The following is a 24,886-nucleotide window of genomic DNA, read 5'->3' on the forward strand; positions in this document are numbered from 1 at the left end:
CTTCCAATGAACATTCAGGCCTGATTTCCTTTAGGACTGACTGGTTAAATTTCCTTGCAGTCCAAGGGACTCTCAAGAGTTTCCTCCAATTGACAGTTCAAAAGCATCTATTCAATGTTCAGCTTTCTTTATGGTCCAACACTCACATCCACTCATGACTACTAGAAAAACCATAGCTTTGACTAGACAGAATTGGCAAACTAATGTCTCTGCTTTTAAACAGGCTGTCTAGGTTTATCATAGCTTTTCTTCCAAGGAGTGATCATTTAATTTCATGTCTGCAGTCACCATCTACAGTGATTTTGAAGCCGAATAAAGTAAAGTCCCTCACTGTTTCCATTGTTTCCCCATCTATTTGCCATGAAATGATAAGACCGTATACATGATCTTAATTTTTTGAATGCTGAGTTTTAAGCCAGCTTTTTCACTCTCCTCATTCATCAAGAGGCTCTTTAGTTCCTCTAAATTTTCTGCCATAAGCATGGGGTGTTATCTGCATATCTGAGGTTACTGATATTTCTCCTGGCAATCTTGATTCCAGCTTTTGCTTCAAACAGCTCAGAATTTTGCATGATGTACTCTGCAAATAAGCTAAATAAGTAGGATGACAATATACAGCCTTGATGAACTCCTTTTCCAATTTGTGAACAATCTCTTGTTCCATGTCTGGTTCTTACTGCTGCTTCTTAACCTGCACACAGGTTTCTCAGGAGGCAGGTAAGGTGGTCTGGTATTCCCAACTCTTAAAGAATTTTCTACAGTTTGTTGTGATTCACACAGTCAAATGTTTTCATGTAATCAATGAAGCAGAAGTAGAAGTTTTTAGAATTCTCTGTTTTTCTATGATCCAATGGATGTACATGACAAATAAAACAGGAATTGCTTTTGCATTTTTTATTCATTGTTACTCATTTACTAGACCTGGCCTAATTCATGGCCTAAAATACACTTTCAGTTAATACCTCTTTTCCAATAGGCTTATAGAATGCTAAACCTACATTTTTCTCTGCATTACAGCCACTTCTTAAAATATGGTCATCTGCTTCATGAAACAGAAAAAGATGCATTTCAGAAAACAAATAATTTGTGCACAGTTTGATGTGCCTAGTTATTTTTACTGCACTTTCTTCCTTCATCACTTACTCCTTATAGGCAATCACATTTTGTCAATCTCTCTCTCCAAATGTCTGCAAATGTGTCATTTTATTTACTTGCTTCATTTTGTACTCTGAGACCAAACTTTCCTATTACTCCAGGTATCTCTTGACTTCCTGCTTTTGCATTCCAGTCCCCTATGATGAAGAGAACATCTTTTTTAGTATTAGTTCTAGAAGGTCATGTAGATCATCATAGAACCATTCAACTTCAGCTTCTTCAGCAATTTGGTTGGGGCATAGACTTGGATTACTGTGTTATTGAATGGAAACAAACAGAGATCATTCTGTGATTATTGAGATTTCACCCAAGTACTGCATTTTGGAATCTTTTGTTGACTATGAGGGCTACACCATTTCTTCTAAGGGATTCTTGCCCACAGTAGTAGCTATAATGATCATCTGAATTAAATTTGTCAATTCTAGTCCATTTTAGTTCACTGATACCTAAAATAATGGTGTATGCTCTTCCCATCTCCTGTTTGATCACTTATAATTTACTTGATTCTGGACCTAACATTCCAGATTCCTATACAAAATTGTTCTTTATAGGATCAGAATTTACTTCCATCACCAGTCACATCCACACCTGGGCATTGTTTTCTCTTTGGCTCTGTCTCTTCATTCTTTCTGGAGTTATGTCTCCATTCTTCTCCAATAGCATATTGGGCACCTACTGACCTGGGAAGTTCGTCTTTCTGTGTCATATCTTTTTGCCTTTTCATACTGTCCATGGGCTTCTCAAGGCAAGAATACTAAAGTGGTTTGCCATTTCCTTCTCCAATGGACCACATTTTGTCAGTACTCTCCAACATGACCCATCTGTCTTGGGTGGCAGTACATGGCATGTTTCATAGTTTCATTGAGTTAAAAAAGGCTGTGAGCCTTGTAATCAGTTTGGTTATTTTTCTGTGGTTGTGATTTTCATTCTGTCTGCCCTCTGATGGAAAAGGATAAGAGGCTTGTGGAAGCTTCCAGTGATGACTGTGGGGGAATCTGGGTCTTCTTCTGATGGGTGGGCTGATGCTCAGTAAATCTTTAATCCAATTTTCTGTTGATGGGTGGGGCTGTGTTCCTTTCCTGTTGTTTGGCCTGAGGCCAGACTATGGTAGGGATAATGGTGATCTCCATCAAAAGAACTTTCACCTGCACTGTTGGTTGTATTCAGTGCCCCTACAGCCACAGCAGGCCACTCTCCACCTACACCTCCACCAGAGCTGCTGGATACTCACAGGCAAGACTGGCTCAGGCTCTTGTGGAGACACTGCTCCTTTCTTCTGGCTCCTGGTGTGCACAATGTTCTGATTGTGCCCTCCAAGCATCTGTTTCCCCAGTCCTATGGAAATTCAGTAATCATGTCCCACTGGCCTCCAAAGTCAGGTTCCCTGGGGGTTCTCAATCCCTTGGCAGGATCCCCAGGTTGGAAAATCTGTTATGGGTCCTAGAACTTTCTTAACTTTGCAAGAATTTCTTTGGTGTAATTGTTCTGCAGTTTATAGGTTGTCTGCTTGGTGGTTTTATGGTGGGGCTAATGGTGATCTCCTCTAAGACAGTTTATGCCACACACCATGTGTCCCAGGTCTGCTGCAGCCAAAGCCCCTGTCCCTGAGGCAGGCCAGTGCTGACCAATGCCTCCACAGGAGACATTCAAATACTCAAAGGCAGGTCTGGCTCAGTCTCCGTGGTTCCTTTGCGTCCTGGTGTGCACAATATTTTGTTTAAGCCCTCTGAGTGTCTCTGGCTGGTATGGGGTTTGATTCTAAATGTGATTTTGCCCCTCCTACCATCTTTTCTGGGCTTCTCCTTTGCCCTTGGATGTGGAGTATCTTTTTTTGGTGCCAACATTTTGCTGCTGATGGTTATTCAGCAGCAAGTTGCAATTTTGGAGTTTTCACAGAAGATGAGTGCATACGCTTCTACTCCACCATCTTGCAATGGACTTGTCAAATTTCAGTTTTGTTAAGTGTATTGGTACTCTTACTGCATTTATCTCCTACCTCTCCTTGACTTTCTTTCAGCTTAAAATGTGTTAGTTTCTCAGTCTTGTTCAACTCTTTAGGGCCCCACGGACTGTAGCTTGCCAGGCTCTTCTTTCCATAGAATTCTCCTGGCTAGAATACTGGAGTGAACAGCCATTTCCTCCTCAATGGGATCTTCCTGACCCAGGGATCAAACCTATGTTTCCTACATTGCAAGGAGATTCTTTACTGTCTGAGCCATGAGGGAAGCCCCTAAGAAATCAAACAGATCTTGAAATAAAGGGCTAGTACTTAATAAAATCATTAAGAGGTTAATATTAAAATATTTGATGATAATGAAATATATCCTTTTTATTTAAAGGAGCTAGTTATTATAAGATTCCATTATCAATAAAAATAAGTGGAACAAACACAGTGAAAATAAAATGTGAAAGAAAACACAGAAGAAAATTTACAGTGGTGATTTTGTGAGGCTCATTTCTCTATTTTTGATATTCTCTTCAATAAATATAGTACATCAGTAATGAGAAAAATTTTTTAAATAAGGAACAATATATGCATTGGTATGTGACACAATAGCAACTTTAAGAAAGTTATATAAATACTAGAAAGATTAACCATTAAACTCAGTACAAAAATTTATGTCTATGATAATTTTTTGATATACTATATCTTTCTTCCTCCACCGGAAAATGAATTTTGCAAAACTGAAAAAAATATATCAATTAAATTAAAGCATCCATAAGGAATGCATTAGGAAAATTTTATGTGAAAATTTTAATCTTATAGAAGTGAAAAAAGTGAAAGTGTTAGTTGCTTAGTTGTGTCCAATTCCTTGTGATCTCATGGACTGTAGCCTGCCAGGCTCCTCTATCCATGGAATTCTCCAGGGAAGAAAACTGGGAGTGGTTTACTGTTCCCTTCTCCACAGGATCTTCCAGAGCCAGGGACTGAACACTCATTGCAGGCAGATTCTCTCCTCTCTGAGCCACCATTCTTATGGAAATAGATATAAGGTAAAGGTAAAAGATGTGAATAACATTCCAGGGTTTCTATACAGAAGTCTTCTTATTTTCCCAATTTTATTAGCCAAATCTGCTGGAAGTTTGGATAAATTTCTAGTTAACTGATATGACAATTGAATTAAATAAAATATAAATTATATTGCAATATACTTATTTTTACAAAGCCATACTTGAATGAACACAAAAGCTTTTATTTGTTCTTTACTGTCTGTAAAGACCAATGAAACAATTGGATTTTCACAGACCGATTGGACTGTGCAATTTACTCTAACTACATAAAAATTACTCTCAGTTTTCTGAATGATTTAATACTTAGATTTATATACAATCTGGGGACTATTTCTTTCTAGTATTGATATAGCCAAGTTGTTTTCAACATGCCACTAAAAATCTGCTGCATTTTTGCCTGAAAGTTAAAGCAATGCTTCACAGAATCTATGCTATTATACTACTTAATACTTTGGTGAACCTCATTATAGATAATTTAATGCAATAATTAGAATTGAATTTAGCTATAAGTCATGATTAATACAATTCTAAATCAAGCCTTCTGTCAAGTAAACACATGTTTCACTTATCAATTTTGTTTATTGGATATAAATGATCATAAGATTGTGTATTCACTTGAAAGACTGACAGTTTGTATTGACTTAATATCCTAGCCAATATTATACAATAATTATAGCTGAAACTCCAGTACATTGTCCACCTCATGTGAACAGTTGACTCATTGGAAAAACTCTGATGCTGGGAGGGATTGGGGTCAGGAGGAGAAGGGGATAACAGAGGATGAGATGGCTGGATGGCATCACCGGCACGATGGACGTGAGTTTGAGTGAACTCCGGGAGTTGGTGATGGACAGGGAGGCCTGGCTTGCTGTGATTCATGGGGTCGCAAAGAGTCAGACACAACTGAGCGACTGAACTAAAGTGAACTGAATGTATGGATATGAGAGCTGAACTATAAAGAAAGCTGAGTGCCAAAGAATTGATGCTTTTGAACTGGTATTGGAGAAGACTCTTGAGAGTCCCTTGGACTGCAAGGAGAGCCAATGAGTCCATCCTAAAGGAAATTAGTCTTGAATATTCATTGGAAGGACAGATGCTGAAGCTGAAACTCCAATACTCTGGCCACCTTATACAAAAAACCGACTCATTGGAAAAGATTCTGGTGCTAGGAAAGTTTGAAGGAAGGAGGAAAAGGGGATGACAGAGGATGAGATGGTACCTTAACTTATGCAAAACTTTTATTGTAATTTGGTTATATGTATAATCAGATACAATTATTTCCCAGCAATGAATGAATTCGTTAATATAAAAAATATTTGTTCTGTACAGTCTTTATGTATACTGAACAAGTGCAACAGAAAGCCATAAAATCATTGATTTGGAAACTATTTCTCTCTCCATCTAATCAAGAGTTGTAAAATAATCAAAAATTTCAAATACTGTTTTCTAAGTTACATCATATTATTCAATAATTTTAAATTATATTTACACAGAGCATTTATGCCTTTATTGTAACACTTCAGTTTACAAAACTGATTATTTTGCATATAATAACTTTCTCAACAATTATTCAATATGGTAATTTTGACGTTCCTAACTTTGTCCCTATTTTAATTTCATTTATTGCAGGAATGAGTTTTCTCAGTTGACTAATGTTAAAATGTAAAAATGAACTTCATTGCACTCTGATGTTTATTTTATAACATAAATATTTAAATTAGTGAATTTCATGGAGTTCTTTAATGGTAAGTATTAACTTTATTGAGGGAAATTTAATTGCAGAATGGTTATTACTGTGAATAAGTTTTGCATGTATGTCTATCTACCTGTTTTTTATTTTTATTGCATCATTAGTTTTAATTGCTTTAATTATATCATTAAAACATTTGCATATCATCATTGTGTATAGGTATATATTTACCAAGCAAGTACTTTGGATCACAGACATCTATAATGTATAGTCTGTGAATAATTTCAAAATAGATTTACATACTTATTTATGGAGTTGTATAGGGATCACTGGGATACTTTCCTAAAATAGGAGAACTAATTTCTGTGATGGTACTAAGAAGACATCTGTCATATATAATGCTTCTCAAGTAGTTATCAAATGATTGCTTCACTTACCTTTCTTTTGAAGTGAAGCGAAAGTGTCTGACTGTTTGTGACCCCATGGACTATACAGTTCATGTAATTCTCCAGGACAGAATACTGGAATGGGTAACCTTTCCCTTCTCCAGGGGATCCCAATCCAAGGACTGAACCCAGGTCTTCCACATTGCAGGCAGATTCTTTACCAGTTTAGCCACAAGGGAAGACCAAGAATACTGGAGAGGATAGCCTATCCATTCTCCAGCGGATCTTCCAGACCCAGGAATCAACGTGGGGTTTCCTGCATTGCAGGTGGATGTTTTACTAACTGAGCTATCAGGGAAGCCTACCTTTCTTTTAAATACTATAAAAAATATAAGTATATAAAGCTTTGCTTCTTTTGGAATTTCATATATTCCATATATATGTACATATATAATATACCTATAAAACATACCTATGGTTTATATTTATACATACATATAAATACATATATATTTGCACTTAGTATATATACTAATAAAAGTTTCTTATATACACATACATTATATATATATATATATATATATATATATATATAGTATATACATATAGAATATGGTCTTCCTTGGTGGTGCCAGTGGTAAAGAACCCACCTAGCAATGCAGGAGAAATAAGAGACATGTTTTCGATCCTTGGGTCAAGGAGATCTCCTGAAGGAGGGCATGGCAACCTAATCCATTATTCTTGCCTGGAGAATACCATGGACAGAAGAACCTGGCAGGCTACAGTTTGTAGAGTCTCAAAGAGTTAAGCATAATTGAAGCAACTTGACATACACACATATATTATATACATATATTTCAAACTAGGTTTATACATATACGTGTATTGGTGGTGGTGGTGGTGGTTTAGTCACTAAATCATGTCCAACTCTTGCGACCCCATAGACTATAGCCCTCCATGCTCATCCATGGAATTTTCCAGGTAAGAATACTGGAGTGTTTTTCTTTCTGGCTTACTTCACTCTGTATAATAGGTTACAGTTTCATCCACCTCATTAGAACTGCTTCAAATGTATTCTTTTTAATGGCTGAGTAATGGGGATGGAGGAGGGAGGGGGGTTCAGGATGGGGATCACGTGTATACCTGTGGCAGATACATGCTGACGTATGGCAAAACCAATACAATATTGTAAAGTAATTAACCTCCAATTAAAATAAGTAAATTTATATTAAAAAAAAAAAGAATACTGGAGTGGATTGCCATTTCCTTCCCCAGGGGATCTTCCTGACCCAGGAATCAAACCCAGGTCTTCTGCATTGCAAGCAAATTTTTTACCAATTGAGCTATAAGGGAAGCCATATATATATCATTACATATATATATATATATTAATATATATGCTATATTGCATATGTTATACTTTGAAATAAACAATAGGGAGAGTTTGGCATCAATGCAGTAGTTGAGAAGTAAGGTAGCCATTCATAAGTTAATCCAAGATAAATATCATATATTAAGGAAACCGCATGGCAAAATGCAAGCAGATCAGTTGAATACAATTAGGAGAAGGCACTGGCAACCCACTCCAGTACTCTTGCCTGGAAACTCCCATGGACGGAGGAGCCTGGTAGGCTGCAGTCCGTGGGGTCGCTAAGATTCGGACACGACTGAGCGGCTTCCCTTTCACTTTAAACTTTCATGCATTGGAGAAGGAAATGGCAACCCACTCCAGTGTTCTTGCCTGGAGAATCCCAGGGTCGGGGGAGCCTGATGGGCTGCCATCTATGGGGTCGCACAGAGTCAGACACGACTGAAGCAACTTAGCAGCAGCAGCAGGTATTTTGTACACTATACTCAGTCTCAGCAGAGGGGGAAAGTGAGGGCTGAAATTCCTCTTAGAAATCATGACACCTAGTCTGATGTTGCCTTAATGCCAAAAGAGTGATAACTCATAATTCTTTACTCAAAAGAGACTCATATGAATGTGCAGGTATGTGATAATGGGACCTAGCAAAGAAAAACCACCTTTCATTCTGGTTCCTGAATAAGTAAAATCACTGTCTGGAAATTAACTGTAAGTAATAGGTATCAGTCTCCTAACTCCCAACTTCAAACATCAGAGAATCATTTTTAACAAAACTAAGTATGTAGTAAGAGGCACCACGGAGAGACTGTCTCTGTGTGCATTTTCATACTTTGCTTATATTGATGTCTCTAACTACAATGAAAAGCTAGTCAAAAGAAAACATTGAATTATTTTAAAAAATCTTACTTTTGAGCTAAATCACTATTAAAATAAAACATATACAAAACCATTTATAAGAAAATAGTAAAATTTACCATAAGATGATAGTAAAAGAAAAAAAATTATAAATCTGACTCTAAAATAGTAAAAGGCAAAATAAAATGCTCAGAATAAAATGGGAATGATATATTTAGGTAAGTTGTTGAAAGATGGTACAAATTCTACATGGAAGCAACAGAACGAGGCTACAGAAAGAAAAAGATGGAACAATGAGAGAAAAGTTGGTAAATGTGGAACTGTTGGAGAATTGAGATGCCATACATGCTCACAGTTTGGTATCTAAAAAGGAGATCAATACAATAATAAAAACAAAGGAAATATAAAATGTAGAAGAAATCATCTAAGAGACAAGGTAGATTTGTGACCCTTAAACTCATCAAATTCATGGAAATATTTATAGTTACAATACACATACTCTCAGTATCTCCTTAGAGTGAAATCAGGGACTTATTTGAAAATATAAGTGATCAGAGGATATGTATCTAAAATTCTTGCCCTTGTATTATTTCAGCCATGGCTAAGCAAGTTTCACACAGGACAGAGAAAGGATATGTGCTTATACAACAAAGGCATTATTAAAAGAGCTTTTAAATCTCAATTTTTTTTGCCTGGTACAATATTAAGATTTTCTTTATTATCCCTGCCTTAAGTTCTGGACCAAAGTCATTTTAGGTAGGCTAATTTTTCTCACTCTCCTATCTCCCACTGTCTTTTAAATATAATTTTAAAGGTTACACTCTATTTTTACAGTTATTATGAAATACTGTCTGTATTTCCCATGTTGTACAATGCATCCTTGTAGTTTTATACCCAATAATCTGTACCTCTCACTCTACCGCCCCTATATTATCTCCCCATCCCCCATGGTAACCACTAGCTTTTTTTCTTTTTTTTTCTATATCTGTGAGTCTGCTTCTTCATTATGTTCACTAATTTGTTGTATTTCTTAGATTCCTTATGTGATATCATACAGCATTTGTCTTCTCTTGTTTGACTTATTTCACTCAGAATAACACCTTCTAAGTCCATTCATGTTCCTGCAAATGACAAAATTTTGTTATTTATTTATGCTTGAATTGTATCTCCCATTTTTTAATCTTGGTCAAGAATATAAAAATATAAAACCTAGAAAGAGCTATTGAAAAACTGTATAATTTAAAGACCACATATGTGCTCTATATAAATACCAATAATTTGGATAGTGGTAGGTATAGGCATAGTAGTAATAGTTTAGATTCTAAGGCATGTCTGCCTCTTGTGACCCCACGGACAGTAGCCTGCCAGGCTCCTCTGTCCATGGAACTCTCCAGGAAAGAATACTGGACTGGGCAGCCATTTCTTTTTTGAGAGGTATAAGCATAGGTGTTAGCAATGATATAGAAGATAATCAGCATTTATAGTTTGGTCATTGACAAGGCAGATACTATTAAAAGAGCCATTGATTTAGTTTAGATTAATTCAGTAATTTACTTTTATGTAATAGGCAAACATTTAATAAATCTAGAAATTATAATTCAAGTAAATATCCATAATCTGCTGAATCAAAGGTATAGAACCAAAAAACGAACATGATAGCAACTATTCAATAGTCTGTATCTTCTAATAAACTGTTCATGTGAGGAAAGAAAAATGATAGAAAATGTTTTCTCATGAACAATGTAATCAAATTATTCCAAGGAATACATTATTGGAGAGTAAAGTAAAAGGAGATAATTTTAACTCACAATATGTAAGCTTGTAAAAATCACGATATCAGTCAGTGGGTATAAGATAAATTTATTATAAATCAGGTACCTAAGTTTAATATTTAGAAATATTTTCTACTAATTTATTCTATAGTAATGAAATATGAACTTAAGCATCAAATTCAGTTCAGTCACTCAGTTGTGTCTGACTCTTTGTGACCCCATGAACACAGCACGCCCAGCCTCCCTGTCCATCATCAACTCCTGGAGTTTACCCAAACTCATGTCCATTGAGTCAATGATGCCATCCAACCATCTCATACTCTGTCTTCTCCTTCTTGTCCTGCCCTCAATCTTTCCCAGCATCAGGGTCTTTTCAAATGAGTCAACACTTCACATCAGGTGGCCAAAGTATTGGAGTTTCAGCATCAACATCAGTCCTTCCTATGAACACTCAGGACTGATCTCCTTTAGGATGGACTGGTTGGATCTCCTTGCAGTCCAAGGGACTCTCAAGAGTCATTTCCAACACCACATTTCAAAAGCATCAATTCTTCAGTGCTCAGCTTTCTTTATAGGCCAACTCTCACATCTATACATGACTACTGGAAAAACCATAGCTTTGACTAGATGGACCTTTGTGGACAAAGTAATGTCTCTGTTTTTTAATATGCTGTCTAGGTTGGTTATAACTTTCCATCCAAGAAGTAAGCGTCTTTTAATTTCATGGCTGAAATTACCATATGCAGTAATTTTGGAGCCCCCAAAAATAAAGTCAGCCACTGTTTCCCCATCTATTTGCCATGCAGTGATGGGACAGGATGCCATGATCTTCGTTTTCTGAATGTTGAGCTTAAAGCCAACTTTTTCTCTCTCCTCTTTCACTTTCATCAAGAGGCTTTTGAGTTCCTCTTCACTTTCTGCCATAAGGTGGTGTCATCTGCATATATGAGGTTATTGATATTTATCCCAGCAATCTTGATTCCAGCTTGTGCTTCTTCCAGCTCATAGTTTCTCATGATATACTCTGCATATAATTTAAATAAGCAGCGTGACAATAATATAAAAAATATGAATACAAAAGTAAATTACTTATAACTTCTCAATCACTGTACTTTGACCACCTGATGAGAAGCTGACTCATTGGAAAAGATCCCTGATGCTGGGAAAGATTGAAGGTGGGAGGAGAAGGGAATGACAGAGGATGGGATGGTTGGATTGCATCACCGACTCAATGGACATGAGTTTGAATAAACTCTGGAAGTTGGTGATAGACAGGGAGGCCTGGTGTGCTGCAGTCCATGAGATCGCAAAGAGTCTGACGCGACTGAGCAACTGAACTGAACTGACTGACCCAAAGAAAACATAAATTTAGATATCTAACAGATAATGCTGTTAGAAACATGCTTTCACTTTACCAAAGTTTTTCATGATTTGCTAAAAGATATTTTAGGATCTTCTAAACATTAGTGTTTTGAGAAAATGAAAAAATGAGTGCAAAACAATCTCAAAATTATTACTAATGGATACCAATTTAAAAAAATGTTAGTCCACTGATACCCTACCATAACATGAGGCAGAAAATAGAGTCCAGGTAAAGATTGAATGCTTGTTATTTATTGAAAACCAGTCACTCAGCCCTCATTTAAATAATGAAATGTATTTGATTATCTTATTGGCTACAATAAAAATAAAATTAATGCTGATAATTTTGTTTCATTTCAAATGGATGATTGGTGTCATTTAGCATTTGCTACAACATCTAAGATATCAGTGCTGTAAAGCACTTCAGTATTTTTTAAATGAAATTCTGTGTATAAAAATGAAAACTGATCTTCATTAAAATCCTATCCACCAAAGCCCTAGAAGTTCCTGGGAACTCATTTGGCTGCTGAAAATTTCAATTCCCAAGATCATCCAAGCAGAGCAGTTGCCAGATGCTTCCACAGCAACAGGACCGAATGCCCTATGTAGTTAGACATAAAATGTGATATTTAGTGAGGAAAAGTTATTTTTCCTTTATTTTTCTATAAGAAAAAGAACCAAAAATAGTCTTAAGAACAGGAGATGATTTCACTCTTTGCATCATCCAAATAAAGTTAGTGCCAAACTTCTTAAATCACACACAGTTTAAAGAACAGAGCATGTCTGCTTTGAAGCAAATTCTTATATTATCATACACTATAGTGTGGTACATGGTGGTAGGCGAATTATATTTAAAGTTTAATTTAGAAATATTTCATAGGAATTTAGAAGTAGAAGAGATCTTAGAAAATATATAGGTCAAATCACATATTACAAGGATGAGAATAGAGTCAGTAAAATTAATCAATGGATTCTAAAAGTGGAAGGAATATTCATTAGTGTATCTTTCACTGGTAAAAACTAATTGTGTAGTTATTGTAGATTTCTTGGATATATAAAAATTGTGTCTACTTCTTTTTAAGGAATTTTCAAACTAAGTATAATGTCCTTCCTTCCAGGATATAAGACGTTAAATGCTAATTTAGTTTATGCATTACTTATGTGCATAGAAGTATAGTATTATGGGTATATAAACATGTTTTAAAAACAATCTTTAGTAAGATACACTGGTTAGATTCAATAATTTTAATAGGTTATACATCACATACTCCACTTAGCTTGTTCTACTTATGTTATACATGATAAATAACTTTATTGTGTTTATCTGTGCCCTAGATCATTATTAATATGCAAACATTCATATGAAAGAGCAGTTATAGGTGAATAAACACTTTGTGCATATCGTAAAAACAACATATTATAAAATCAGTGAAAAACATTTTTTTCAAATATAAACTTATCTTTGAAAGTTGGATGAAAAGATTATGCACAAAATTTTGTATTAGAAAAAGAAAGAACAACCAAGTCAGGGAATATCATCAAAATAAATTTCATTGGAACCTAGTCCAGGGAGTTGTTAAAGCAGAAAAGTAGAACAAAGTATTTCAAGGTCAGTAGTTCTCCTTATTTCCAACACAAACCCTACAAAGATCATGGTGCACGTTAGATTTTTCATGGTTCTAATGAGCCCTAAATAAAAAAAAGCTAAAGATTCAAAGATGGAACCATAATGAAATGTGTAGGAAAGATGGCGATGTAGTATAGTCAAAATACACACACATGAGTAGGTGATTCTCACGCTCAGGTAGGTGACCTACACGCAGGAGGATAATACCAGTGGCACAGGTTCTCCCCAAGGATTGAGGAGTCTCAGTCCCACATCAGGCTCTGCAGCACGGGGATCTTGTGCCAGGAAGATGAGCCCAAGAACAGCTGGCTTTAAAGGCCAGCAGGACTGCTGTAAGAAGCACAAAAGGGCAAACAGAGATTCCACTCTTAAAGGACTTGAGCTAAACCTCACATGCTCTAAACCCCAGTGCAGAGGTAGTAATTGGAAATGAGCCTGGGTCAGATGCACTTGTTGATCCTGAAGCACCTCCTGAGAGGCAGGAGGTAATTGGGACTCCCTTTGGGAAAGTAGATGACAGTAGATGAGTCTATAAAAGACAACACTTTTATAGACTCATTCTACCATGAGGACATTAGTGCTGGCAAAAGCCATATTGGAGATCTCCCTTTGGCCTATTAGTTCAGATGCTTAACCATCCACCCGCTGAAAGTGATTTCTCTATGATCAGGATGCCAACTCTCACTACTTTTTATTCAACATAGTATTGGATGTCCAAGCCACAGCAATTAGTTGAGAGAGAATAAATAGATACATAAATAAATAAATGATACTTTGTGACCCCATTGACTATACAGTCCATGGGATTCTCCAGACCAGAATACTGGAGTGGCTTGCTGTGTCCTTCTCCAGGGGATCTTCCTAATCCAGGGATTGAACTCAGGTCTCCTAAGCACTGCAAGTGGATTTCTTTATCAGCTGAGCCACAAGGGAACCCTAAATAAATAAAAGGCACCCATATTGGAAAGGAAGAAGTAAAATGGTCACTGTTTGCAAATAATGTAATACTATATACAAAAAATGCTGAAGATGCCAGCAAGAGACTATTAGAATTCATCAATGAATTCAGTAAAGTTTCAGAATAAAAAATCAGTATAAAAAACTCAGTTGCACTTCTAATACACTAATAGCCAACTATTGGAAGAGAAATTACAAACAATTTAACTGTAATCAATTGCATCAGAATGAATACAATACCTAGGAATAAATCCAACTAAACTGGCAAAAGACTTGTGCTTGGAAAATGATAAGACACTTATGAAAGACATTGTGATGATACAAACAAATGAAAAGATATACTGTGCTTACAGATTGAAAGAATTAATATTTTAATATAACAATAATCCCAAACCAATCTACAAATTCCATGCAATCTGTATCAAAACACCAAGGGCATTTTTCACAGAACTAGAACATATAATTCTAAAATTTGTATGGAAACATTAAAGACTCTGAGTAGACACAACGATCTTGAGAACAAAGGACAAAACTGGAAGTATCAGATTCTGTAATTTCAAACTATACTACAAAGCTACAGGTTAAAAAAAATAGCATTATACTGGTACAAAAACAGTCATAAAAATCAATGGAAGAGAATAGAGAATTCATAAATAAACCCACAGGTATATGGTCAATTCATCTGTTAGCAAACAAGGCAAGAATATATAATGGGGAAAAGACAACCTATTCAATATATATTCAATATTGGGAAAACTGTATACAAAAGAATTAAACTGGACTACTTTTTTATACTATCCACACATACCCACACACACAAGCCCTCAATCTGAATTAAAGTCTTAGATGTTTCAAGACTTGAAACCTTAAAAACTCCTAGAAGGAAACATCAGTATTGCACTCTTTGATATTGGTCTTAGCAATATTTTTCAGATAAGGAAAACAAAAGCAAAAATAAACAATGGAACTATATCAATTAAAAAATCTTTGCTCAGCAAAGGAAACTATGAGCAAAATGGAAAAGCAAACTGCTGAATAAGAGAAGATATTTGTAAATGACAAATCTGACAAGGTGTTAATATCCAAAATATACAAAGAACTCAAACAACTCAGCTTTGGAAAAAAAATTTTTTTAAATAGCAGAAGATCCTTCTTAGGATCTTTTTCCTAAGAAGACACGTAGGTGGCCAACAGGCGCATGAAAAGATGCTCAACTTCGGTAATACTCAAGGAAATGTAAACCCAAACCTTAATGCGATATCACTTCACACCTGTCAGAATGGCTGTTATCAAAAAGACAAGAAATAGAAGTGTTCCTTGTTCTGGCCTGGAGCTCCCACTCCAGCGTAGCATTTGACCCAGAGGCTCCCAACCACCCTCCCCACTTCCCACACACACCTGGCTGAGCCCCTGTTGATGGTGTTGGTACACTGTGACTCTGAGGTGGGGGCAGGAGGTGAAGTATCCATGAGGATTGCGTTTGCTTGATTGGTGATGTCAACCAGACTTCTCACAGACAAGCCTGAGATGAGGTGCCTGAGGCATCCAGGGCACCTGGGTGTTAATCATCCCATAACTCACCTATATGACTGTAGAAATTCTGTGAGATCTGGCTTCTGGAAAAAGTACAGATCCTAAGGCCTGTTTCCATGGTTTTCTATGTTGCCCCTGACACTTAGTGCATCACAGACAATCCCCTCTCTGACCCTCCATCAGAACTTGAACTTATACAAAAAAGAGAGGAAAAAAATATATTCAGCCTAACACCATCTGCCTCTGACTTCCAAAGATTCAGGTACACCCCATACACCAAATACAATCAAAATATATTCATCCCTTCCTAACAACCTCTGGTGGTGTGGGAGGAATTTTCATGAGGTTTATTTCATGTTTTATGGAACTCACTCTGAAAAATATCCCCATGGTGGTAATCATCTAATTAGAAAAGGCAGTACAAAATCCATCCCTGACCATAGATGAAGTGATCAATATCATTAACTCAGCCCAGGAAGACATTCTGGTTATCCTCAACACATCGGGGAGATGATGTTCTACACAGCCTGTTTCCACATTGTAGAGAATATACCCCACAGGATGTCTGCTTCCACATGAATATTTTCTTTAGACTCCCAGGTAAATTACTAACTACTTTTCATATTTATTCAGCACACCTTACTCCTCTTTGTCACATTGATCTGTATCCACTTATTTTGCTGTGTGTCTCATTAGCCTATACCCTCTTCAAAATGAGGTCTTGCTATGTTCATTTTTTTGTATTTCCATCAGCATGGTCTAATGCATTGTAATATATGCTTTCAGAAAATTGTATTAAAGAAATGTCTGTAAGAACACTTTTGTGGCATATTTTAATTGGAGTTTTAACAGCTCATTCAGGGCTTTTACAAGAGACATGCAATCATGAGTCCACTAAAGACTTTTCGAGGTGGATAGTTATGTAGCCATATATGGAATTTAGTAAGACTAATTTGAGAGAGGTTTTTATAGTGCACTGGAGAAAGATATACATGAGGCAATTACTTCTGTTAGGAGAGTGTTACAAAGTCTAAATGGTAGATGTAGTAGAGTTAATCCTAGATGGCTAATGGTCATTATAAAAGAGAAGTAAGACATCACATGGAAATATGCTATAAAACTAGAGGGAAGATAATCTAAAAATTCAATAATGATGTGATGGAAAGGAAACAACGGCTTATTTATTCAAAAAAAAAAAAGAAAGTAGACTATTGATTATGCCACATCTTTTACTCCTGATGAGCTGGTAAACATTTAGTAGTACACACACAGTGTGAGAATTATTAAAAATTAAAATTAAGAAATGTTTTACTATCATAAATGACCACTCTCTACTCCACAAAGGCCTGCAAATTGAAGCAGCTTTTAGTATGTTAATAATTTGGTCTCTGGCTTAATAAACCATTATGATGTACTTTGAATAAAACGTGGAAAATAACACTTTTACAAGGAGGAAATTAGAGAGGCAAGTGGAAAGATGAAATTTGAACCTGGCAAGATTCTATAGAGATGATAGCTGAAAGTAAAAGTAGGAGTGAGTCAGTTAGTCAAAGAAAAACTGTGCAAGTAACATGTCAATCAGGGAAACATGTGATTTCTGGCAATCATATTTAATATGTCAATCTCTAGGGAGTTATGAGTTATCCACTGCCCACTGGACAGAGAATAGTTCCCCAGCACGTGGTTCAGGAATGATGCTTAGCATCTAGAGCACTAGGCTCATTGGAGACACTCTTTCTAAAATTAGGATCAGTCTACAAAGGAACATGCCTATGAAACTCTGAATAAAAATCTCTTCCATGCGTACCCTGTGAACTCCCTAGAATAGAACAACCTTTTGTTTGCCTTAGTATAAAATACTTAATTATGGTACAAGAAATTCTTTTGCCACTTTTGAGCACTGCAACTTGGAGGTGTAAAGAATTTAATATCCTGGATTTCTCTTGTGTGGAAAGGGTATAACATTTCTACCCAATACATTTCTTGCTTAAACAATTAATAAATGAAAAAAAAAATCTTTAGAACAAAACCTGACAAGTAAGTGCTAAAAATATTAGCTATTATTTTAAATATTTGTATTATTCCTCTCTCTACAAGGGAGATGGATCTTCACTCCATCACACATAGTGATAGGCTGTTATATATGGATTTGATTTGGAAAATCTGTATCATCTTGTTAGATAATGGCATTGTTAATATTTTAGAATCAAGTGGACTCAGGTACTTATGTGATTTTCATCACAAAGAATACCACTTTGAGCACTTTTCTAGACCTCTCTAAATAAGTTTGCTTGCATTCTCAGTTGCTAAGTTGGTCTGACTCTTTCAGACCCCATGGACTGTAGCTTGCTATCCTCCTCTGTTGATGGGATTTTCTAGGCAAGAATACTGCAGTGGGTTGCCATGTCCTCCTCCCGGGTATCTTCCTGACCCAGGAATCAAACCTGTGCTTCCTGAGTCTTCCTTCATTGGGAGGCAGATATTTTACCATTGAGCCACCAGGGAAACACTGCTTAATCAGTTTATTCATCTTTAAAACATAAAAATTTTAGAAGTATTGTGCAAAGGATAATATATGTAACATACTGAGATCAATATTTGATTTATGATATTCAATAAAGTATATCTATTTTTGTTAATTACTAATGTTATTTTAATCATAATAATATCAATAATATCTCACAGTTCCTTTATTGATGGATATATAGGTTGCTTCCAGGAGAAGGCAATGGCACCCCACTTCAGTACTCTTGCTTGGAAAATCCCATGGACCGTGGAGCCTGGTGGGCTGTAGTCCATGTGGTCACTACAAATCGGACACGATTAAGCGACTTCACTTTCACTTTTCACTTTCAGCATTGGAGAAGGAAATGGCACCCCACTCCAGTACTCTTGCCTGGAGAATCCCAGGGATGGCGGAGGCTGATGGGCTGCCGTCTATGGGGTTGCACAGAGTCGAACACTACTGAAGTGACTTAGCAGCAGCAGCAGCAGCAGCATGTTGCTTCCATGTCCTGTTCACCTAATCTATGACAAAGGAAGCAAGAATATATAGTGGAGAAAAGACAGTCTCTTCAATAAGTAATGCTGGGAAAATGGACTGCTGCTGCTGCTTCTTTTTTCAAAGAAGACATACAGATGGCCAATAAACACATGAAAAGATGCTCAACATTGCTCATTATTAGAGAAAATGCAAATCAAATGTACAATGAAGTATTTCATTACTTCACACCAGTCAGAATGGCCACTATAAAAAAATCTACAAATGATAAATGCTAGAGAGGGTGTAGAGAAAATGGAACCCGCCTACATTTTTTGTGGCAATGTCAGTTGGTACATCCACTATGGGTAACAGCATGGAGCTTTCTTAAAAAACTAAAAGTAGAACTACCATATGACCCAACAATCCAACTCCTTGGAATATACATGAAGAAAACCATAATTCAGAAAATATGTGCACCCCGATGTTCATTGCAGCATTGTTTACTATAGCCAGGATTACCCTTATTTCTTTATTCTTGTGTCTACTAACTTTGACTTCCTTGACTGCCCTGTCTCACTCTTTGCCATTAACATGTTCTTATACTTGGAAGAAAGTTTTCCGAGATGGTGCAGTGATAAAAAAATAATTCATCTGCCAATGCAGAAGATGTGGGTTTGATCTCTGGGTCAGAAAGATCCCCTGGAGGATGAAATGGCAACCCATTCTGGTATTCTTCCCTGGAAAATTCCATGGAGAGAGGAGCCTGGTAGGCTACAGTCCATGGGGTCACAAAGAGTTAGACATGGCTGAGCATAGACTAGCAGTGTACTTGGAAGATGTATCTATTGAGTATCTACTAAATGTTATGGAGAAGGAAATGGTAACCCACTCCAGTATTCTTGCCTGAAGAATCCCATGGATGGAAGAGCCTGGTGGGCTACAGTCCATTGGGTCGCAAAGAGTCGGACACGACTGAGCCAGCTCACTTCAATTCACTTCACTAAATGTTAAGTAAATTTCAAGTGTTAATTGCTCAATTGTGTCTGACTCTTTGTGATCTCATGAACTGTAGCCCACCAGGTTCCTCTGTCCATGAAATTCTCCAAGCAAGAGTACTGGAGTGAGTAGCCATTCCCTTCTCCAGAGGCTTTTCCTGACCCGGGGATCAAACCCAGGGCCTCCTGCATTGCAAGTGACTTTAATGTCTGACCACTAGGGAAGCCTGATCTACTAGGTGTGAGACAAATGGTAGCAAACAAAAGAAAGCCCCTATGTTTGGAAAAAAGAAAATAAGCAAGTAGTGCTCACTGAGGCAAAGATAATTGAATTATGATCATTGGTTACATTATTTTGGTGAAGGGTTATCTAATAGTAATCAATAAAGTCACCTTATATAAGGAGACATTTGAACAGAGACCTAAGTGAAAAAACAAATGATATAGATCAAAGGAGAAACCATTCCAGATAGAGAAATAGTAAGAGTCAAGGCACAGAGAGTGGGAATCTTAGGAAAGTTCTAGGAGTACCAAAGAAGCCAGGGTTAGTATCTGAACAAGCAAGAAAATGAACAGTGATATGGTTAGAGAAGTCATTAGGTATGTGAGAGTGGCTATGTGCTCCTGTAGGGTCTTATGGAGCCTATGAAGACTTCAGGTTTTATTTTGAGTGAGCTATAAACTTTGCAGTGTTTTGAGTATGTGAGTCACATAATCTTATGTCAAGTTTAAAAGCATTACTAACTGGCTGATGGGTAAGACTATAATTGATAGAGGCAAAAATGAAAGCAGGGAGATCAGTTTGGAAGTTGTTTATATTTTCTGAGTGATGCAAATGGTAACTTGAAATAGAGTAACAGAAAAAAAGATTTGATAATAACTTGGTTTGTATTCATTTCAAATATTCAGCTAAGAGAAATTGCTAATGAACTTATCATGGGACTATGAGAAGAGATTTAAATAAAGAGATTTAAATTAAAACTTATTTAAACTTTGATATAAGCAATTGGAGTAATTGAGTTACCATTTAGAGAAAGGGATAAGTTTGGGGAAACAAAATTTTTTTTCAAGGAAAAACAAAGAATTTAATTTTGCACAAATTTAGCTTGAAATGTCTATTAGATATCTAATTAATGAGTACCACTTTGAATCCATTAAAAAAAAACTTTAATTCTTATGGATATTGTATCTTATCTTAAAATCTCAATATTTATTTTATTTCACTTATAAACCTATTTTATATTAGATTTAGAATAATATTGTTATTTTACATTTTTCCTAAAGAAGTTATGTATAAATATTATTTTTTAAGGATGAATCACATGAAAGTATCTGTTTCATGTTTGTCTTTTGCATCAACCTTAAAGTGGGTCATTTCTTTGAGTTATTTCAGAACTTCATTGACCTCTCTTGGTATTTAATGTATTATCCCATGAAGATATAAGTCATATGTATTTCCATATTTTTCCTTCTTTTATAGTTACTAGTTAAATGCTGCCAGCTCCTTACACATCCATAGTGTTGTGTGAGATGTGAGAATCTTATGATGATTTCCAAGGCATCCAATATCTTCTGTAAATCTCATAATCTAATTTTGTAAGTTTTGTATTTGTTGCCATTGTTAGAAAAAAGGTTGAGATTAGTGGGTTAGGATAAAGACAAGTGTTAAATATAAGCTAATGTTTTACAGACTCAGGTCACTTAGTAAATACTTTTGTTTCATAAAGAGTTTTTTGTCACCCTACTGAGAGTTCAGGCTACCTCCAAGCAACACAGGATGGATAATCTTTGTTGAGGGGTGTGGGAGGCTGACTACACAATCTAATAAATTCTATGGCTTATTGATATTCCAATTGTGAGAAAGCATACAACTAGTGGTACTGAATAACTGATATATGACTTTACGGACATGAAATATTAGAGAAATCTCCTTTAAAGCATAAATTTTTTCTTTTCATTTTTCAAAGCTCTCCTATATCCAAAATCTAAAGGATTTATGCCTTCTTGGAACATGTATCTGGAGGACTGAAAAGTAGTGTTGTCCTTCAGTGGTACTTATTCATACAGAAGAATGTGTACCTAAAATCAAACTTCAAGTAGGAATTCTTATGTAAGAAGAAACTATTTGCCTGCATTGGGGATATTCTTGAAAACGTGCTACTAAAAGTCTGTTAAGTTATTCATTTTAATGATACAGTGATGGTTTGAGACATGACAGTTAGAAAGTAAAAATAAATGAGCTTTTGTGTATTTAAAGTGTTTTGCCATGACCAAGATCAGACAAACATTATCAGTTGCAAAGAATTGACAGTGCCAAGTGACTTGCAGGAAATATAAGAAGTGCAGAACGTTTAGGTTGTGATATGTCAGACTGGTACAAAATCTGTTTAGCATTATATGAAGGGCCTGAATGGTAAAGAAATCAAAAGAGCATATGGTTGAGGAAAGTATACTTGCATCTACTCTGTTAATAAGCAAGTGATTAAAGAATGGGGTATATGTGATATGTGTACCTAGATACTTGGCAGCGCTTCAGATGAAAAATTCTATCTTAATTAATTTTCTGAAGAGATGAAAAAATAACAACATAGGTTCATCCGAAAATAATCTGCTGTAATTGAACAGTAGAGGGAATGGAAAAATATCAGGAAACAAAAGGATCAGTAATAAGTGTTTCTCTCTGTAGATAGATGATTGATAGGCACAGATACAGATACAGATTAGATAAATAACTATATAAAAAGTTGATGAAAACTCCATAGTTTTGGGGATGAAAACATACCTGCTCTCATAAATATCTTACAAATAACTGGAGGAAGACAAATATGTAAATCTAAAAGTATAATAAAATGTGCTATACTCATTACTAACTGCTGTCCAATGCACTATGAAAATACAAAGTAAGGTATTTTGTATACCAGATTTTAGTTGTTAGTGTATTTTTAAAATTCATGAGGCTCTGGAAACCTACTATATAAACATAAGGGGAAAATAATATATTTGAAGTAGACTGTAAACATTGAAAGAGATTCAAATAAAGATATATTTTGAGGAAACTAAAACTGCAGAAGAAAAAATAAAAAGAACTCTGCATTGATCAGTGACACAAAAACATTTTGAGAATCTGCCAACCTTCCAAGGAAACTGGGAAAGGCATGGCAACAATTAAAACAGAACATACTGGATGAAGAGGTCAAGGCATAAAGATTAAACCTGTAAATATATGGTGGAGATATAAGGAAAAAAAAAAAACTATATTCAGAGAAAAATACATAATGTACCAATGCTGTGCTGCACTGTGCTTAGTTGCTCAGTCATGTCTGACTCTTTGTGACCCCTTGGACTGTAGCCCACCAGGCTCCTCTGTCCATGGGGATTCTCCAGGCAAGAATACTGGAGTGACTTGCTATGCCCTTCTCCAGGGGATCTTCCCAACCCAGGGATCAAACCTAGGTCTCTCACATTGCAGGAGGATTCTTTAGCAGCTGAACTACCAGGGAAGCCCAATGAAACAAGAGTGAAAAGAAGTTAACATATCATTCACAATAAGAGAGATAAAAATAAAGTAAAACAAACTATACAAAATAAAAATAATGTATTCAGTTCATACATATAATGACAAAAAGGCAGCCAACATCAGTTTACTGAAAAAATAGACATTGATTTAAAGTCAATTCCTAGAAATCCATAAAATTAAGCAATATATTTAAGAAGCATAATATCATATAATTAAAAGGGCAAAGGAATAGGACAGGCACTTCACAAATGAATATTTCCAAGTAGTTAAGAGATGTATTAAATGCAAGCAATGTTATCAGAGAAAATAATGTGGCCAAATTGCTTCAGTCATGTCCAACTCTGCAACCTTATGGACTGTAGCCTACCAGACTCCTCTGTCCATGGCATTTCCCAGGGAAGAATACCAGAGTAGGTTGCCATTTCTTTAAATAAAGAGAATTCATTGGATAATGGATAGATAGTTTAACAAATTATACAAGAATAATTGGATGCTCATTAAAAAAAATAAAAGATTCCTAACACATACATCACAACTTGCCCCCAAACTAACTCAAACAGAGCAATCAACAAATTTAAAAAACTATAAGATTCCTAGGAAATTTTAGAGGAAAACTTATATAACCCTGTGCTTAGCAATGAATTTTTATATGCAACCGAAAAAGCATATAGAAGAAAAAGCAGACTTGCCTGGTGGTCCAGTGGTTCAAAATCTGCCTGCCAATGCAGGGGACACAGGTTCAATCCCTGTTTCAGGAAGATTCCACATGCTGAGGAGCAACTAAGCCCTGCACCACAACTACTGAACCTGCATTCTAAAGCCGCGTGCAGCAACTACTGAAGCCCGTGTGCCTAGAGCCTGTGCTCCACAGCAAGAGAAGCCACCGCAAAGAGTAGACCATACACCACAATGAAAAGCATATCCAACTCATTGTAACTAGAGAAAGCCTGCAACAAAGACCCAGCCCAACCAAAAATAAATAATAATAAAGGCAAGGATTGCTCCACTCAAACTTCTGCTTCTGTTGTCACATCTCTTACTCTGACTCTTTTGCTTTCCTCTTACAACTTTAGAGTCCCTAAGATTACATTGGACCATCCTGGATAATCCAGGATTATCTCCTTATGTTGTGGTGAGTATATTAGCAACCTAAATTCATTCTGCAATGTTAATTCCTTGTTTTTATGCAGGATAATATGTTCAAGAGGTACCAGGGATTAGAACATGACCTTTTTCATTGTTGTTGTTTAGTTGCTCAGGCGTGTCCTACTCTTTGCAACCAAAGAGTGCTGCAACTGACTGCAGCACACCTGGCTTCCTTGACCTTCACCATCTCCTGGAGTTTACTCAAACTTATGTCCACTGAGTCAGTGATGCCATCCAACCCTCTCATCCTCTGTCACCCCGTTATCATCCTGCCCTCAATCTTTCCCAGAATCAGGATCTTTTCGAATGAGTTGGCTCCTTGCATCAGGTGGCCAAAGTATTGGAGCTTCAACCTCAGCATCAGTCCTTCTGATGAATATTCAGGATTGATTTCCTTTAGGACTGACTGTTTTGATCTCCCTGCTGTCCAAGGGGTTCTCTGTACCACCTGATGATAGACGTTAGATTAAGGGCTTCCCTGATGGCTCAGATAGTAAGGAATCTGCCTGCAGTGCAGAAGACACGGGTTC

Source organism: Ovis canadensis, chromosome 16 (genome assembly GCF_042477335.2).
Source record: "Ovis canadensis isolate MfBH-ARS-UI-01 breed Bighorn chromosome 16, ARS-UI_OviCan_v2, whole genome shotgun sequence".
Classification (NCBI taxonomy): domain Eukaryota; kingdom Metazoa; phylum Chordata; class Mammalia; order Artiodactyla; family Bovidae; genus Ovis; species Ovis canadensis.